Genomic DNA, 20,644 nt, shown 5'->3' on the forward strand with positions numbered 1-20,644 from the left:
GGGGTCCTGGCGCCATCTTGTTGTTTACCACGACCTCAATCCCTCCACCTCCGGAAAGCCCAACCCGTAGGAAAGCGCCCCCCCCCCCATCAAAACCAAAAGTAAAAACCTCCGCCTAGCGATGCCGCCGCCACGGACTATTCCTCACAACATTTAAAGAAGAACTAACTCCAATTCTTCTCAAACTATTCAGAACAATCGAAAAAGAGGGAATCCTCCCAAATTCTTTCTATGAAGCCAGCATCACCTTAATTCCTAAGCTGGAAAAAGATGCAGCACTGAAAGAGAATTACAGACCAATATCCCTGATGAACATAGATGCAAAAATCCTCAGTAAAATTCTGGCCAATAGAATGCAACAACACATCAGAAAGATCATCCACCCAGACCAAGTGGGATTTATCCCTGGTATGCAGGGATGGTTCAATGTTCGCAAAACAATCCATATGATACACCACATTAACATACTGCAGAAGAAAAAACATATGATTATCTCAATAGACACCGAGAAAGCATTTGATAAATGCAACACCCTTTCATGATGAAAACTCTAAGCAAACTGGGTTTGGAAGGAACATTCCACAATACAATCAAAGCAATCTATGAAAAACTCACAGCCAACATCCTATTGAATGGGGAAAAGTTGGAAGAATTTCCACTGAGATCTGGTACCAGACAGGGATGCCCACTCTCACCACTGCTATTCAATATAGTTCTGGAGGTTCTAGCCAGAGCTATTAGGCAAGAAAAAGAAATGAAAGGGATACAAATTGGGAAGGAAGAACTCAAACTATCCCTCTTTGCAGATGATAGGATTCTTTACTTAGTGGACCCAAAGAACTCTACTAAGAGACTATTGGAACTCATAGAAGATTTTGGCAAAGTAGCAGGGTATAAAATCAATGCACAAAAATCAACAGCCTTTGTATACACAGGCAATGCCACAGCTGAGGAGGAACTTTTAAGATCAATCCCATTCACAATAGCTACAAAAACAATCAAATACCTTGGAATAAACTTAACCAAGGATGTTAAGGATCTCCACGATGAAAATTACAAAACCTTAAAGAAAGAAATAGAAGAGGATACCAAGAAATGGAAAAATCTTCCATGCTCATGGATTAGAAGAATCAATATCATCAAAATGTCCATTCTCCCAAAAGCAATTTATAGATTCAATGCAATACCAATCAAGATACCGAAGACCTTCTTCTCAGATCTGGAAAAAATGATGCTGAAATTCATATGGAGACAGAGGAGATGTGTGAGAGCTAAAGTAATCTTGTACAACAAAAACAAAGCCAGAGGCATCACAATACCAGATTTCAGTATATACTACAGGGCAGATGTAATCAAAACAGCATGGTACTGGTACAGAAACAGATGGATAGACCAATGGAACAGAATTGAAACACCAGAAATCAACCCAAACATCTACAGCCAACTCATATTTGATCAAGGATCTAAAACCAATCCCTGGAGTAAGGACAGTCTATTCAATAGATGGTGCTGGGAAAATTGGATTTCCACTTGCAGAATCATGAAGCAAGACCCCTACCTTTCACCTTGCACAAAAATTCACTCAACATGGATTAAAAACTTAAATCTATGACCCAACACCATCAAATTATTAGAGAGCATTGGAAAAAACCTGCAAGATATAGGTACCTGCAATGACTTCTTGGAAAACACCCCAGAAGCACAGGCAGTCAAAGCCAAAATTAACATTTGGGATTGCATCAAATTGAGAAGTTTCTGTACTGCAAAAGAAACAGTCAGGAAAGTGAAGAGGCAACCAACAGAATGGGAAAATATATTTGCAAACTATGCAACTGATAAAGGGTTGATAACCAGAATCTACAAAGAAATCAAGAAACTCCACAACATCAAAACAAACAACTCACTTAAGAGATGGGCCAAGGACCTCAATAGACATTTTTTAAAAGAGGAAATCCAAATGGCCAACAGACACATGAAAAAATGCTCCAGATCACTAGCCATCAGGGAAATGCAAATCAAAACCACAATGAGGTTTCACCTCACCCCGGTTAGAATGGCTCACATTCAGAAATCTACCAACAACAGATGCTGGCGAGGATGTGGGGAAAAGGGACACTAACCCACTTTTGGTGGGAATGCAAACTGGTTAAGCCACTATGGAAGTCAGTCTGGAGATTCCTCAGAAAACTGAATATAACTCTAACATACAACCCAGCCATCCCACTCCTTGGAATTTACCCAAAGGAAATTAAATTGGCAAACAAACAAGCTGTCTGCACATTAATGTTTATTGCATCTCAATTCACAATAGCTAAGACCTGGAACCAACCCAAATGCCCATCAACAGTAGACTGGATAAAGAAATTATGGGACATGTGCTCTATCGAATACTATACAGCAGTCAAAAGCAATGAAATCCGGTCATTTGCAACAAGATGGAGGAATTTGGAAAACATCATGCTGAGTGAATTAAGCCAGTCCCAAAGGGACAAATATCATATGTTCTCCCTGATCGGCAACAACCAACTGAGCACCAAAGGGGAAACTTGTTGAAGTGAAATGGACACTATGAGAAACAGTGACTTGATCAGCTCTTATCCTGACAGTTGATGTACAATGTAATACTTTATCCATTTTAGTATTTTTTTGTTCTAGTACCATTAGTTGAACTCTGTAATTAACACACAATTATTCTTAGGTGTTTAAATTTTAACTGAAAAGTGATCCTTTTTAGGAATTTGGAAAACATTATGCTGAGTGAAATAAGCCAATCCCAAAGGGACAAATACCATATGTTCTCCCTGATAGGTGACAACTAACTGATCACCAAAAAGGAAACCTGCAAAAGTGAAATGAACACTATGAGAAATGGTGACTCGATCAGCCCTTGCCCTGACTGTTGATGAACAACTTAATATGTTATCCCTCTTAATATTTTTTTGTTTGTTCTACTTAATACTTTTGGTTGAATACTGTAATCAATACACAATTCTTCTTAAGTGCTGAAACTTAACTGAAAAGTGATCACTGTTAAATATTAGAGTGGGAATAAGAGAGGGAAGAGATGTGCAGTTCGGGACATGCTCAAGCTGACTTACCTCAAACGGTAGAGTTACAAACATACCAGGGGATTCCAATTCAATCCCATCAAGGTGGCATGTACCAATGCCATCTCACTAGTCCCAGTGATCAATTTCTGTTCACAATTGATCATAATGATAGGACTAAGAACCAAAGGGATCATATAAACAAGAATAGTGTCTGCAAATACTTGCTGATAGAATAAAAAAGCGAGAGAACGATGATTACCACATGAACACTTTCATTGATTATAAGACAGATACGTGCATACCACTGTCAGTTTGTCATAGTGCATTCTTATTAAACTATCATTTACTCACTGTGGCTGACTCTGGTTATACTCTGGAATTAATTAAACTACAGCTCTGTGATAGTGGCCTGAGAGTCCCAGTTTTTTAACAAAATGTGATAGTTTTAAAATGTCTCAATACTTGTACAATGCATTTTCCTAGAAATTTGTTCTTTTGCTTTCTGAACATAATTGCTCTCATAGGACTAGACTTATTTGTTATTTTCAATGTTATATTAAGTGACTTTGATGAGTTATTTTGAAGAGCTCAGTGAATTAACCTAGAAATTCCAAGTGACAACTTTGATTGATTTTTCTTATCATTCCTATTACATGATAAACTGGACTTAAGCTTTTGTCAACATCTCATGTTGACTTTTGTGCCTTTTCATGAGTTTGAATTCCTTTACAATGGACAAGACATTTTGACAATGTTGTATGAACAATACTCTCATTTTTAGATTAATTAACCCTAATTATAATTTTCCTTTATTCCCTTGATCTTAACTTTGTCATCTTTTATGAAACTTCTACAACATAAATGATATTATCTTATTGTGAATGGTTTATATCATTATAAAATTCATTCCACTGACAACGTCTGTGCTCTTCCATCTTTGAGCAAACATTTCTCTTTAATGAATGAGAAAACTGTACATGAATCAAAAAGTGGTTCTGGCTTTAAATTTGAATGAAATATAATTTAATAAAGAAAGTCACCTAACTGTATAGTTAATAAACCAATTATTTTCTGGAAGACGGGAGTTAATTATGTGTAATTTATTTTTCTATAGGACAGAAAAAAACTTGAAGTATATAAAGATTTTAGATAACAAGAGTTAATTTCTTTCAGTTTTTCTTCTGTATGAGTTAATTTATTTGAAAGGTGGAGTTAGAGGAAGGGGGAGGGAGAAAAAGAGAGAGAGGGAGATAGAAACAGGGAGAGACAGGTCTTTCACCCTCTGGTTCTTTCCCCAAATGGCTGCAATAGCCAAGACTGAAGTAAGGAGCCAGAAGTTTCATTTGGTTCTCCCATGTGAGTATCAAGGACCAAGCACTTGGAACAATTTCTATGGTTTTCCCAGGTGCATTACCAGGGAGCTGGATCAGAAATGGAGCAGCCTGGACTTGAACTATATGGGATGCTGGCATCTCACAAAAGATATTTTAATTATAGTATTTTATATTTCTTGGTATAGAATAAAAGATTAATTGGAATCTATAAATGAATAGGAGGAATATATACTTCAGAAAAATGAATAAATATTTCTGTATCATAGAAAGTCTTCAAGGGAAATTGTGAATGAAAGAATCACAAATAAATATTGCATAATGAAAGGATGTTTTCCATTCCTCCCTGCCAAAACTTAATGTACGTTCAACAATTTTCCAAATTCTATGTTAATAACATAAAAGTAGACTCTTAGTTCCTTAAATTCAGAATGGTGACTTGGAGGATTACACTTCCACAATTTGCACACTAGAGTATAATTTACTGATAGAATAAAATATTGATCTATTTTAATATGCTTTCATATGACATCTGCCACTTACTGAGCTATTACTATATGCAACACAGTTCTGTTGATTACTTTACCTGTGTTTTTTCAGGCTTCACAGTAATTTTAATAGTATATATTATTATCTCTATTAGGTGATGTAACTGAGACTTAAGACTTTTAACTGATTTGCATAAGATCATGAGACAAATACTTGGAAGAGCTTGGATTTTAAACCAAATCAGCAGGCAAGCAAAGCCCACAAATATTTGTGAAAATTTAAGAGTAACAGGGGTGGGCATTGTACAGAGGATTAAGCTGCCATTTAGGATGCCCACATCCTATGTTGGGTTTCAAGTTCGAATCCCAGACCCACTACTTCTGATCTAGTTTTCTGCTGATGCACCTGGTAGGCAGCTGATAATGGCCTAAGTACTTGGGTTTCTGTCATCCATGTGGAAGATGCAAATCGAGTCCCTGGCTTCTCATTTTGGCCCAGCCCAGCCTGGGCTGTTATAGGTACTTTACACATGATCCAACAGATAGAAGATTTCTCTCTTCTCTGTCTCTCTCTCTCTCTATTATCACTGTGCCTTTTAAATATATTTTTAATGAAAGTATGCATAAAAATCAGAATAGGTTTAATTATAGATAATGTTTTTAAGAATGATTTCAGTTATAGTGTATAAATACTAAGCATTAATCTTTAAAATTTAGTATTTTAATTCAAAATATTTTCACAGATTAAAATACTGAACAAATTGATCAGGGATATTATATCCTTTCCCTTTCTACATTTATGTTTTATTTACTTTTTTGAGATTACATGTTAAGCTAAGTCTGATTTTTCTTAAAATTTTATTTAATGTACACAAATTTCATGTATTTATATATACAGATTCAGGAACATAGTGATACTTTGCACCCTACCCTCCCTCCCATCCATGCTCCCACCCTTCTTTCTCCTCCCTTTATTAATCCCATTCTTATTTTTTACAAAGATCTATTTTCAGATAACTTTATACTCATGAGATTAACTTTACACTTAAGAGTTCAATAAGTAATAATAAGAAAAAAAAAAAAAAAAAAACAAAGCTCCCTCAATAGCCGAGTAAGTCTCACTATTAAAACAGTGTCTGAGGGGAGTGGATGTTGAGCCTACAGGTTAAGATGTGTATCCCACATCCGGATACCTGGTTTTGACTCTGACTCTGGTTCCTGACTCCAGCTTCTTGCCAATGCAAACCCTGGGAGGCAGTGGTGGTAGTTCAAGTAATTGGGTTCTTTCCATCTACAAGGAAGACCTGGATTGTACTCCTGGCCTTGGCTTCCACCAGAGGCTATCCTCAGCTATTGTCAGCATTTGAGAGTTGAATCAAAGGATGGAAACACTGCCCCCTTCTTTCTCTCTCCCTCTGTCAAATATAAAATAAATAATACATGCTACATTACCAATTTGATGGCAAGTAAATAAGTCAGAACTATTGTCAACATTTTAAGTTACAACTTTAACTTTCAAGTTGTAACTCTTGTTCTTGAAAACACTGTGTATTTGTGAATTCTCTATATTTTTAAAGATTTATTTATTTATTAGAGAGATAGAGTTACAGAGAGAGAGAAAGAAAAGCCTTCCCTCCACTGGTTCACTCTCTAAATGGCTGCAACGGCTGGAGGTGAGCTGATCTGACGGTAGGATCTAGGAGTTTATTTTGGGTCTTCCATGTGGGTGCAGGAGCCCGAGCACCTGGGTCATCTTCCACACCATTCCCAGGCCAGCAGCAGAGAGCTGGATCAGAAGAGGAGCCTGGACAGGAACTGGCACCTCAGATGCAGGCTTCGCCACAGCCTAGCCCCTGTGTGTACGTTCTGAGAGAAAGAGAAAAAGAGGGAGAGAGAGAGAGAGAGAGAGAGAGAGAGAGAGAGAGAGGGAATATTTTACTCTACAGAATAATGTAAAATAAGGATAACTAATTTTAGCAAAGATATAGCTTTATGTAAGTCCCCTCCCCCCCAACCACTCTTTTACATTTAGATTCCAAGTATTCTTTTTCTGTGCTATGGGTCTAGAACTCATTTTTTCCTCTAAGGTGCCATCTGATATGTAAAAGCTCCTTTCAGGTATAATGCTCTTCACCTGTATATGCAGCTCTTAACATATATTGACGCTCAATTAGCACATATTAAACAGATGAAAAGAGTAAGTGCATAGAGGAATTAAACTTGTATCTTTCTGGATTTACATTGAACCCCCATATAAAGGGGATCAATTTAAGGACCAGATTTTGAGACAATTCTATTGTAGAGAATACTGGGAACTTGGGTAACTCCATCTTCAAGCAAATGATTAGTTGTGAGAATAATGAAAGAGTAGACCACATTCGTGGTATGGGAGAGATAAAACAACTGGTGGATACAAATATCGTTATGTATTTTTTCAACTCGCAGCTAGTCTTTATTTCTGATATTCTTTGTATTTTTACCTTAATATTTAACAAATAATAAGTGGGCAACAAATTTACACTGAATGTGTTTTTTATAAGAATTATTTATTTATTTGTAAGGAAGAGTTAAAGAGACAGAGAGAGAGCACAGTACCTTCCATTCACTGGTTCACTCCCTACATAGCTGCAATGGTCAGAGCTGGGCTGATCCAAAGACTGGAGCCAGGATCTTCCTTCAGATCTTCCAGGTAAGTTCAGGGGCCCAAACACCATCTTCCACTGCTTTCTCGGACAATTAGTTGGGCGGTGGATGGGAAGTGGAGTAGCCAAGACTCAGACCAGCACCCACGTGTGATGCCAGCATCACAGGCAGCAGCTCTACCTGCTACTTAAAGTGCCAGCCGCTATACTGAATTTTTGAATGCCAGAGAACTTGTGACTTTTTTCATTTAGACCAGTTACATTAAGCTGCAGCTCATACAAATTATAATAATTGCCAATTTGTCTTTAAGAAATTTAGTTCATCATATAATTTATACCTGACGATTGTCTAAGGTTTTTATGGGTGATGGTATTAGATTTGAAATCAATAAAAACTAGAAAAAAACATGGTCAAATTATAACATTATCTTATTCTTGTTTGTGACATTTATATATTCCCAGCTTTTAGTCAGCAGTAACTTGCATGCAGCTCAATGACTAAAATAGTTCTTGGGGTAAGCTTTTCACACGGTGGTTAAGAAGCTGCTTTGAGATGCCAAGGTTCTATGCTGGAGTCCCAACTTCACTTGCCACCCAGCTTTCTTTTCTTTTTTTTCTTTCTTTTCTTTTTTTTTTTTTTTTTTTTTTTTTTTTTTTTTTGACAGGCAGAGTGGACAGTGAGAGAGAGAGACAGAGAGAAAGGTCTTCCTTTGCCATTGGTTCACCCTCCAATGGCCGCTGTGGCCAGCGCCACAGGCAGAGGATTAGCTTAGTGAGCCATGGCACTGGCCACCACCCAGCTTTCTGCCAATGGACATCCTAGGTGGCAAAAGTTTATGACTCACGTGGTTTAAGTCCCTGTAATGCACGTGGGAAACCTTTGCCTTTCCTTGATTGTGGTTTTGGCCTGCCCCAACCTTGGCTAAGGCAGGCATTTGGGGAGTAAATCAGTGAATAAAAAATCTTTCTCTACCTCTATGTAAACCCACTTATTCACTTTGTCTTTCAAAGAAATAAAAATAAACTAAACTAAATAAATAAATAAAATGAACCAAAATGAAATAATTTCCAAGGCAGAATAAAGTTTGTTTATATTTCTGGGTATTTATTCCAGTCAGTATAGATTCTGTACAGACAACTTTACTTTTTCACTGTGGCTCCTTCTGCTGCCTAAATTATTCCAAGAATTTATTCTAGAATTGAAGTTTCTACAGAGCATCAGGCTTAGTTCCCAGGAGGGGATAATTCTTCCTGTGTCCTTGGGCTATGACTCCTGTCTCTTACCTAGCATTACTCAATGAAAGAACAATTGTATAAAGAAAAGACTTCGTTTCCTTGGTCTGTAGCCGATGTAATAAGTTCCCAGGATAAATCTGATCCCTTCAGAAACAATTTATTCATGTGTGATAGGTTCAGCGGCCTCTTCAGACACAAAATCAATAACTTGGAAATATTTTTATAAATTCAAAATCATGTACTTAAAGCATCTTATAATTGAGATGCTTTTCTCTTTTATTCACACAGAACCCCCCACACACTCATGCACACATATGAATTAAACTTTACATTCTGTTTTATGTACATAAAAGCATTTAAAACAGTGAATTAGAATAATCTCATTCATTAAAAGGCATAACAGATCTATTTTAAAATCTACTAGTATGAATTCAAAGGTCTCATATGCATCCCTGTTTTAAAAGTGTATTTATTTATTTATTTATTTAGAATATAGAATGACAGAGAGTTCCATCTGCTAGTTCACTTTCTAAAGGGTTACAAGAACCAGGACTTGGCAGGTTGGAGCCAGGAGCTAGGAATTTCATCCTGGTCTCCCATACAGGTGGCATGAGCTCTCTCATATATATATGTGTGTGTATATATATATATACATTCTAGAAGAAAATTATATTATTTGAAAATAGGACTCTGAATTTTAGAAATTATGTACTTGAAGAGATCTTATTTTAACCTTCAGGATTTATTTTAAGCTTTATGAAAAATAAAGCATATGCATTTAAATTTACACATTAAATTGGTTAATGTATCTTAGTGAATTATACGCACCAAGTAATACATTCATTATCATAGTCTGTTCTGAAATATTTACATCACTCAGAAAAGAAACTAAGTCCCTATTAGCAGTTACTGCCAATTCCTGTTACTATTTTCCTCACACCGAACTCAAATTCCACAAGTCTACCATTTATCTCTATAGATTTACTCATTTAGGATGTTTCATACAAAGCCAACCTTCCAAAAGGCTTCTCTGACCTGTCATAATATATTCAAGATTTATCCATGTTGTCATATGCATCTGTATTCCATTATATTTTATTCCCAGATAACATTATATGGATAGATAACATATATAAATACACTCACACATACACACACACACACACACACACGATTTTCATTATCTATTCATCATTTCATATACCTTTGAACTGTTTCCACATTTTGACTATTAAAACGTGACTATGAATGGGTACATAAATCTTTATGAGCACATGTTTCCATCATAGCTAAGTAAGAAACTGTTGTTTCTTATGGCGATACTATGTCTAAGTATCTGAGGAACTGCCAAATTATCTTTTAAGCTCCTACACCATTTACATTTTAATCAGCAATATATGAGAGTTCAAGCTTCTCTGTATCTTCAACATTTATTTTCCATTTTCTTGTTATAGCCATACCAGAGATTGCAAAGTTATATTTTCTAAGAATTTTGATTTGAATATTGCTAAGCATGGATGATGTTGAAACTGCCTCAGGTATTTATGAGTCATTATTATATATTTTTACACAGTATTTTACTTAGGTTGTCGCTTTTACTGACCAGTTACAGAGTTACATAGGACAATGCAGTCTGTGCACTGGGCCTTTATTCAGGCATATAATTGCCAATATTTTCTCCTATTATTTGGACAATCTTTTCACTTTCTTGATAGATCTTTTGAATCATAGTTGTTTTAAATTTCAATGAAATCCATTTGATTTGGCATATTGATACTGCATTATGAAAATAAGGTAAACTTATTTTACTTATCCCTTTAAACTTTTCCATGTACAGGATCATGTAATCTGCAAACAAAAATTATTTTGCATATTCTATTCCCACTTTGATGAATTTTATTTTATATTGACCATATTTTTCCGACCAAAAATAACTACCATATTGAATTAAGTGGCGAGAGCAGGCATATTTGTGTTCCTGATTTTAAAGAGCAAGGTTTTAGTCTATGATATGACATAGGAGGTTTTTTTTTTTTTAATATTCACTTATTTATTAGAAAAACAGAGTGAGAGAGAGAGGGGGAGGAGAGAGAGAGAATCTTCCACATTTAGTTCACTCCAAAAATGTCCACAATGCTCAGGGATGGGCCAGGCTGTAACCAGGAGTGTGGAACTTCATCTGGGTCACCCACAGAGGTGGCGAGAGCTCAGCTAATTTGAACCGATGCTAATAGGGGATGCCAGCATTGCAGGCAGTGGCTTAACCTGCCGAGCCACACTGTCAGCTCATAAATGTGAGTTTTTGTATATGCCATTTTCCACATTCAGGAATTTCCTTTATATTACTACTCTGTTATATACATTTTATCATGAAACTATGTTGTATTTTGTTAAATGCTATTTCTACTTCAATTAAAATTATATGGCTTCTGCCATTTATCTTCTTTGTGTGTTGTATTAAATTGATAGTATTTTGGATGTTGAAATATGGGAATGAAACCCATGTTTTCCTGATATATAGGTGCTTTAATATGTTAATAGAATTGATTTGCTAATACTTCATTAGGGAAATTTATATCTATTTATTTAAAAAGAGAACAAAGTTCATGTGGTTCATAGTTACAGTTTCAACAATAGACTGATATTTCTTCCTGCCCTTCCCTTTCTCCTCCCCGCCCCCCATATATAATCTTAACTGCAACAAGTTTCGGATTTCAGAGCTGACCAAGGCAAATATATATTATTGTGAGGAGGCAATAGTACACGATGAGTTTCATTTGGATAGTGTTTTGATAGACTTGTATTTGAGAGTTAATTCGTTTAAATGGAAAATCTCGACACAAATGTGCAGGGTCACCACACAGAAGGAAAAGAAGGATAGTGCAACCATGGAAAACAATGGGATAGGTGAGAGGATTTATATGAGATTATTTCAAACTATGGAAAAGTATAATTAAAAGACACAGTTAATTTTAGTGTCCAGGACCCAAATCTTTGAGCCATCATGTAGTGTAGCCTAGAGTGAACATAAACAGGATTCTGCATCAGAAGCAAAAATACCTGGACTCAAACCAAGAACTCTAATACGGAAAGTGGTCATCCCAAGCCACATCTTAACCATTATGCCAAACAATAGCCCAAATAAACATATTTTTAATTTCTTTTTCTGCAAATTTTTGTAGTATCTTCCATGTGAAAATCATGTCATTCATTAGCATGATGGAACTCTGGGTGACTGAAGTCTTAAGGGCAGTAATTTTTAGGGAACTTTCATAGCCCCTAGGGTTTTCTTATCTAGGAAAACAAATTATGGGGTAGGTTTTTAGCGTATATAAATCAAGCAGTTTCCAAATGACTAAATATCTGCAATTTTTGCTGTATTTAAAGCTACTGTCTATGAAAAATGTGTTTCTTACTAGCACATTTTTAAAAAAATTTTATTTATGTAGAGATAATAGATTTCATGCATTTCATAGATGCTATTCTAAAAAGATAACCATATTTGCCTCTTTCTCCTTCTGTATCCACTCTCCTTCTATCTTTTGTGTTTTTTTGCAGTAATTTTTTTTATATTTCATATGTATATAGTTTCAAGTGCATAATGATTTTCCCATCATACAATCCCTCTCTCTTTACACACACATCCCTAAGTCTTCTCTCTTTTCTTAGTCTTCTTTTAAGTTTTATAATGACTTACTTTCAGTTTGCTTTATACTCTCAAACTTAAACCTCCACTAAACAGTTCACCCAATATTGAGTAGATAACCACCATCTCTCAAGAGTTCAGACAAGGGCTATAAACAATAATTAAATCTAAAAATGTCAACTTCACTTGTATACATTACATTCTTTATAATCCGTATATTACTTATCACAAACCAGGGAAAAGATGTGATATTTGTCTTTTGGGATTGGCTTTTTTCACTGAGCATAATGATTTCCAAATGCACCCATTTGTTGCAAAGAAACACAATTTCATTATTTTATGGAAGAGTAATAGTCTATCATGCTTGTTGTATATTGCCTTTTTTGTGTTGAGGAATTTTTCCTTATTTTTAAATATTTATTTATATATTTGAAAGAGAGCAAAAGTTGGGGAGGATAGAGAAAGAGAAAGGTCTTCCATCCACTGTTTCACTCCCCAAATGGACACAATGGCCAGAGCTGGGCTGATCCGAATCCAGGAGCCTGGGTCTTCTTCTGTGTCTCCCACGAGGCTGCAGGGGCCAAGGACTTGGGCCATTTCCCACTGCTTTTCCAGGCACATTAGCAGGGAGCTGGACCAGAAGTGGCGCTGCTGGGAAAGGAACTGGCTCTCATATGAGATGTCAGCACTGCAGGTGGCAGCTTCACCTGCTACACCACAGCTCCAGCCCATAAAAAAAAGCGTTTTTAAGAAAATATTTTCCTCTTCTATTTCACAGAATAAATTGTTGGTGCAGACGGATCTCAAGTCTGAAAATGGATTGCACAGTGGGCCAGCCCATCAACCTGTCTGCCCCCACATGTCTTGGTTTGGGGCAGTGAGAACTTCATGGAGTTATAGCAAATGGAAAGGAACTTGTAATTAAGATAGGAATGAAGAATGAGAAAACAAAGTCTGTGGAAGAAACACTGAAAACAAAGAAAGGAAAAAAGAAAATTGCATTACAGCGCTTTTTTTTTTTTTTTTTTTGACAGGCAGAGTTAGACAGTGAGAGAGAGAGAGAGAGAGAGAGACAGAGAGAAAGGTCTTCCTTCCATTGGTTCACCCCTCCAAATGGCCATTAAGGCCCAGTGCGCTGCAGCCGGTGCACCACGCTGATCCGAAGCCAGGTGCCAGGTACTTCCTCCTGGTCTCCCATGCGGGTGCAGCAGCCCAAGCATTTGGATCATCCTTCACTGCCTTCCCAGGCCGCAGCAGAGAGCTGGACTGGAAGAGGAGCAAATGGGACAGAACCGGCGCCCCAACCGGGACTAGAATCTGGAGTACTGGTGCCGCAGGAGGATTAGCCTAGTGAGCTGCAGCGCCAGCCAACAAAGCTCTTTTAAAGGGGCGAACTCCAAACAAAACAAACATGAAACAGTAGTATCTGTAATTCGGCTTCAGTATCAGAAGAGATAGTGCATTTAAAAAATACCCAAAAACAGCCAAAAACATCGCCATTATCTCCTAAACCTAGCAACATTATACAGTAGGACCCTGTTACTTAGATTTCAGAAACAGAGGAAGAAGATGACTTTGTGTGTAAGAAGGCAGCCTTGGGGCTGGCACTGTGGTGTAGGAGGTAAAACCGCCACCTGCAGTGTTGGCATCCCAGATGGGTGCCGGTTTGAGACCTGGCTGCTCCATTTCTGATCCAGCTCTCTGCTATGGCCTGGGAAAGCAGTAGAAGATGGCCCAAGTCCCTGGGCCCCTAAACCCAAGTGGGAGACTGGGAAGAAGCTCCTGGCTCCTGGCTTCCAGTCAGCCCAGCTTTGGCTGCAGCAGCCATCTGGGGAGTGAAACCAATGGATGGAAGACCTCTCTCTCTCTCTCTACCACTGATTCTCTGTAACTCTGCCTTTCAAATAAAAAAAGTAAATAATAAATCCTTATTTTTAAGGAAGGCAGACTCTAAATGTAAAGAGAAGGGAAGATCTCCAAATAATTGTCTTAGAATATCAAACATGAAGAAGTATGAAGAAAATACCAAGACAACGAATCAGCCTTTATTACCAGAAAACTGATACCCTCATCAGTACTTGATTATTTTGGAACTGCAAATGTTCAAAGACTAGATAAAAAAGATGGTGGCAAGCAACAACTACAGCAAAAAAATCTTGCACAAAAATGCAAAGTACAAATGAGTCCAGAATAAATGACAAAAGCATCGCTAAGCAATTGCCCCTTGATGAAAGTGTAGAGCTGGAGATGCAACTGCATGGAGATGAAGAATTTTCCAGAACATTAGCCATGTTGGATGAAGAACTCTGGAACGAAAATGTTTGAAATGACACAGAAGAGGGAGAAATGCTTTCATCTGTTCGAGCCGATTTAACTAAAGCACAAAAACATAAGTATCCTCAAAAAAAAAAAAAAAAAGAACAATAAACACATGAAGGCAAAAGCTTAGAAGCAAATGAAATGTGAAGCTCAAAGGAAGCTCTGCAACATTCAAAGTCATCAACTCACAAAACTGCAGAGGCCTCCTCTCCAAAGGCCAGGTCAGCGAATTTAGCTGCCACCTGTGACTCCAGCTTCCTACACGAGTGCTGGATTGAGTCCTTGTTTCTCCACTTCCCATCCAGCTCCCTGCTCATGGCCTTGGAAAGGCAGTGGAAGATTTCGCAATTATTTTCATCTCTGCCATCCATGTGGGAGACCCAGATAATGCTCCTGGTTTCGACTGGCCCAATCTGGCTATTGCAACCATTTCTGGAGTGAATTGGTGGATGGAAGATCTCTCTCTCTCTCTCTCTCTCTCTGTGCCTTTCCCCTTCTTTTTGGAACTCTGCCTTTCAAATAAATCTTTGAAAAATTAAATTAGTGGGGCTGGAGCTCTAGAATAGCAGGAGGGGTCGCTGCCTGCAGTGCCGGCATCCCATATGGGCACCAGTTCAAGTCCCAGCTGCTACACTTCCAATCCAGCTCTCTGCTATGTCCTGGGAAAGCCGTTTAAGATGGCCTAAGTCTTTGGGCCCCTCTGCCTGTGTGGGAGACCTGGAGGAAGCTCCTGGCTCCTGGCTTCAGATCAGTGTAGCTCTGGCAGTTGTGGCCATCTGGGGAGTGAATCTGTGGAAGGAAGCTCTCTCTCTCTCTCTCTCTCTCTCTCTCTCTCTCTTTCTCTGCCTCTCTGTAACAAATAAATAAATAAATCTTTAAAAATTAAATTAGAGAGCCATAATAAAGAAACAGAACCTTTGGCCTCTAAAAGAAAAGAAAATGCTGTTGAGCGGAAAGGAGAGACAAAAACCCCTAAGAAAACCAACAGTTCTCCAGCTAAGAAAAAAATCAGTAGGTCCTGGCCTGTGCCACGGCTCACTAGGCTAATCTTCTGCCTTGCGGCTCCGGCACACCGGGTTCTAGTCCCAGTCGGGGCGCCAGATTCTGTCCCAGTTGCCCCTCTTCCAAGCCAGCTCTCTGCTGTGGCCCGGGAGTGCAGTGGAGGATGGCCCAAGTGCTTGGGCCCTGCACCCACATGGGAGACCAGGATAAGTACCTGGCTCCTGCCTTCGGATCAGCGCGGTGCGCTGGCCACAGTGGGCCAGCCACGGCAGCCATTGGAGGGTGAACCAACGGCAAAAAGAAGACCTTTCTCTCTGTCTCTCTCTCTCACTGTCCACTCTGCCTGTCAAAAAAAAAAAAAAAAAAAAAAAAAAAGTAGGTCCTGAGAGTTCTGAAAAGAAGCACATTATTATTAAGCATATGTAAGTTACTTAAATTGAGAAGTTTCCAAAGCTCTTTGCTCTAAAGAAATCCCCAGAGGGATTGACAATTGCTTTGAAGGCCTTACATGCCTAATCACAGGAGTCCTGGAATCCATCAGATGAGATGGAGCCACGTCTCAAATAGAATGTTACAGAGGAGAAGTAACATAAAATGTCAGTAAGAAGACAAATCATCTTGTCACACATCATACGAGTGGACAGTCTGTGAGTGATAAGTCAGGAAATTTGGGGACAAAACTTACTAATGAAGATGGACTATTAAATCCAACTCAAACTATGCTGGGCAAGGAGTCCAAATAAGAAATAACAGTTTCTGAAGCTGAAATGAAGAAAGGATAAATTGGAGAAAACATCCCACAAAACTAACCAAGCAGAAAGGAAAACCAGTCCAACTCAGAAGGACTCAGAATCCAGGAAGAGCAAGCTGACTCTCCAAGGCGACAGCTCCGTGAAGTCAGGGAAAAAAGGAAGCAAAGGAAACAAACGTGTTTCAGAGAGGCCTGGTTTTCCAGGAGCAGGTGACTGAGGACCCACATGCTGAGAGCAGCGCTAGGAACTTGGCTGATGGTAGCAATGAAAACAAATCGGAAAATTTTCTCTGGGTAGATAAGCATAAGCCAGCCTCACTCAAAACCATAATTGGACAGCAAGATGCCCCGAGCTGTGCCAAAAAATTCTTATGCTGGCTAAGAAACTGGCACTAGGGTTCTCCCAAAGAGAAAAAAAACTTTCAAAGTCTGGTAAATATTCTGGCAAACATGATGGGTTGAGTTTTAAAGCAGTGTTGCTCTCAGGCCCTCCAGAAGATGACAAAACTACCTCCGTTGCTCTAGGGTGCCAAGAGTCAGGATATAGGTACATGCAGCTGAATGCAAGGACATTTGGAGGAGGAGTTTTCTGAAGCTGGTTGCTACTGAATGACTGAATGATACTAGCTTCAGGTGTTTCTATTCAAGTGAAGCAGCCCCTTCAGGAATCATGAAATGTGTTCTCAACATGGATGAAATAGATGACATGGCTGTTTGTATTAACAGGGGCAATGAATACAGGGGAATAATCCAGTAATTAATTAGCCTGATAAAGCATACTGAAATTCTCATTATTTGTATTACAATAATAGAAATTATACCAAGAATATCACTCCTTAGTTCATTATTGTTTTGATATTTGTTGTCAAAGAACTCATGTTGAGCAGATTAAGGTGTTAATGTCTATTGAATTTAAAGAGGGTTTAAAGATTCCCCCCTATAGCTATGGAAGAATACTTTTTGGAGCCAATCAGGATATCAGGTTTTGGATAATGTGAGTGTTCAGTGTGTATGAAGTAAGGCACTAGTCACTGGCCAAGACAAGGCTGATTCCGTAGGAAGAAAAAAATAATTCAAATTGGATCCATTTGGTGTTGCCTGGAAAGTGTGTGCACCTTGAAAGAAGATGGCTCATATGTCACTTGTGGAGAAATCAGATCTCTTGATTATTCATACACCACTCTTTGTTCAGGAAAACTAAAGACATGTGAATTCTGTAGCCCCAGGGGTTTCATGAAAAGCACTTGATGCTTTTAAACCAAGTAACAGAGAGCATATGTGATGGTAGCTTTAACATATGTGATGGTGCTGTGTGGGCAGTCAGATCGGGAGGAAGCAAAACTGGAGCCTTCTGCTCACACAGGCTATTCTATGGCAGCATTCTTCCTGAGAAATGAGAGGGGGTACATGCCTCAATTTCCCACCTGTCCAAGCTGGCCAGAGAAGCACTTGTCCACAGGCAAACACAATCATATTGTTCAGGACCTTGCACTGGATATGAATCTTAGGACTTACTCAGGCAAAATGATTGTGAACGTGGATTATTGATGACACATTAGAGATGCACTTTTACAACTGATCTCACAAGCAGGAGAAGGCATACAGGATATTGTTGCACTTACGGGCACATATTATTTGATGAAAGAGAACTCTGAGAATAACATGTAACTCAGCAGATGGGGTAGCAATCCCAGACCGTTTTCCAAGTTGAATCTCAAGGTGAGCACAACCTTCACAAAGACATACAATAAGGAAGCTCGCCTTATATCTAACTGCAGGCAGTCAAGCTGTCTCAACACAGCACAGGCCCAGTTCCCGTTCTGAACACAGTGCTAACTTAAATGAAGAAGATTCTCAGTCTGACAAGAAAGACCAAGATGCTATAGAACTTGATGCTATGACCCAATAAAAGAAAATCCACAGCACCTTCAAGAGTAGAAATGATGGGGGCTGGAGCCGTGGCTCACTTGGTCAATCCTCTGCCTGCAGCGCCGGCATCCCATATGGGTGCCGGTTCTAGTCCCAGTTGCTCCTCTTCCAGTCCAGCTCTCTACTGTGGTCCAGAAAGGCAGTGGAGGATGGCCCAAGTGCTTGGGCCCTGCACCCGCAAGGGAGACCAGAAGAAGCACCTGGCTCTTGGCTTCAGATCAGCGCAGCGCTGGCTGTGGCGGCCATTTGGGGGAGTGAACCAGCAGAAGGAAGACCTTTCTCTTTGTCTCTCTCACTGTTTATAAGTCTCCCTGTCAAAATAAAAAATAAAAATAAAAAAAGTAGAAAAGGATAAGGAATTCTGAAACAGAAAAGGGAAGAAATCAAAGAAATGAAACCGTATTTCACTACTGACAGCCACTTTTTTATTATACATCCTGGAATAGTCTAGCTGGGATAGAAGAATTTATTTTTAAGAAAAAACATTTTGCTGGTGCCGCGGTTCACTAAGCTAATCCTCCACCTTGCGGCTCCGGCACACCGGGTTCTAGTCCCCGTCAGGGCGCCGGATTCTGTCCTGGTTGCCCCTCTTCCAGGCCAGCTCTCTGCTGTGGCCAGGGAGTGCAGTGGAGGATGGCCCAAGTCTTTGGGCCCTGCACCCCACGGGAGACCAGGAGAAGCACCTGGCTCCTGCCATCAGATCAGTGCGGTGCGCCGGCTGCAGCGCGCCAGCCACAGCTGCCATTGGAGGGTGAACCAACGGCAAAGGAAGACCTTTCTCTCTGTCTCTCTCTCTCACTGTCCACTCTGCCTGCTAAAAAAGAAAAAAAAAAGGAAAAAACATTTCACCCTCTAGAGGAACCATGCTTTAGCATAATGAGATGGCCTGGTGGACCCATTATAAAGAAAGGCGGGTACAGCAAGGATATAACCAGTGGACTCACATACCTTTTATAAAAGTTGATAGGACAGTGGATCATTTACTTCCCATGGTCAATCCAACCAGGACACTGTGCTTCAACAAGACAGTGTGTAATTAGAACCAGAAACTATATGTGGGCTTTGAAGTCAGATTTCAGTTAATAATATTAAGTTTGTAGTCAGTGGTACTGAATCACCTTTTGTAGGCTTAAGAATTTACCTAGGTCCCAACATTGTGCCATAGCAGGTTAGGCTGTCATCTACAGTTTTGGTTCAAGTCATGGTTGCTCCATTCTTGATCTAGCTCCCGACTAATGGTCTGGGAAAGCAGCAGAAGAGGGTCCAAGTGCTTGGGCCCCTGACACACACATGGGAGAAGTGGAAGAAGCTCCTGGTTCTTTCCTTCAGACTGGCTCAGCTCCAACCTTTGCAGTCATTTGGGAAGGGAATCAGAGGATGAAAGAGTTCTCTCTCTCTCTCTCTCTCTCTCTCTCTCTCTCTCTCCTTCTCTCCTCTGCCTTTCTCTATCTGTGTTTGCGTGTGTGTGTGTCCCTCTCTCTGTAAATCTTTCAAATAAATAAATATTAAAAAAAAAAGAAATTTAACCTGATGGCCTTTTTAGGACCAATACTGATTTTTATTTTAAAAAAAGTGTAGTTCCTATTATGTGGTGAACTTTCGTAAATAAATCATCATAATACAAAACAATCATCAACTAGAACTAGGTATTCTTTGTATGTTGTTAAATGTCTTACAAAGTATAAGTTGGGAATAAAATGGTTCCATGTGATCAATGTAACTATGTATAGTATGCTTGAACTGTTATATAACAGATTAGTATATACAGAGCAGTATTTCATACAATTTGAAGCACATAGTGATACTTCCCAACTTCCTCTCTTCTCTACTTCTTTCCCATTCATTTTGGTTTTTAAAAGTCTTTTGTGATAATATACTTTTTAAAGATTTAATTGTGTATTTGAAAGGCAGAGTTACAGAGGGGAAGAGAGAGAGAGAGAAAGAGAGAGAGAGAGAGGTCTTCCATCAACTAGTTTACTTCCCAAATGGCTGCAACAGCTGGAGCTGTGCTGATCTGAAGCCAGGAGCCAGGAGCTTCTTATGGGTCTCCCACATGGATGCAGAGCCTCAAGGACTTGGGCCATCTTCTACTGCTTTCCCAGGCTTTAGCAGTTGTGTATACTGTGACTTCCTCATGCTATTGGAAGCAAAATAAATTGATGACCTTATTTATAAAATAATATATATTATTCTAATTATGTATAAAATGGATAGATTATCTGTACTTTAGAAATGATAACTTCAGAATTA

At 38.9% G+C, this 20,644-nt stretch overlaps 1 pseudogene; it reads left to right on the plus strand.

The window, feature by feature from the left end:
- LOC100352523 (replication factor C subunit 1-like) overlaps positions 1–18,374 on the plus strand; it is a 165,807-nt pseudogene extending 147,433 nt beyond the window's left edge.
- Positions 18,375–20,644: the final 2,270 nt, after the last annotated feature.

This window comes from Oryctolagus cuniculus, chromosome 4 (genome assembly GCF_051225735.1).
Source record: "Oryctolagus cuniculus isolate XC-2025 breed Fujian yellow rabbit chromosome 4, ASM5122573v1, whole genome shotgun sequence".
Taxonomy (NCBI): Eukaryota; Metazoa; Chordata; class Mammalia; order Lagomorpha; family Leporidae; genus Oryctolagus; species Oryctolagus cuniculus.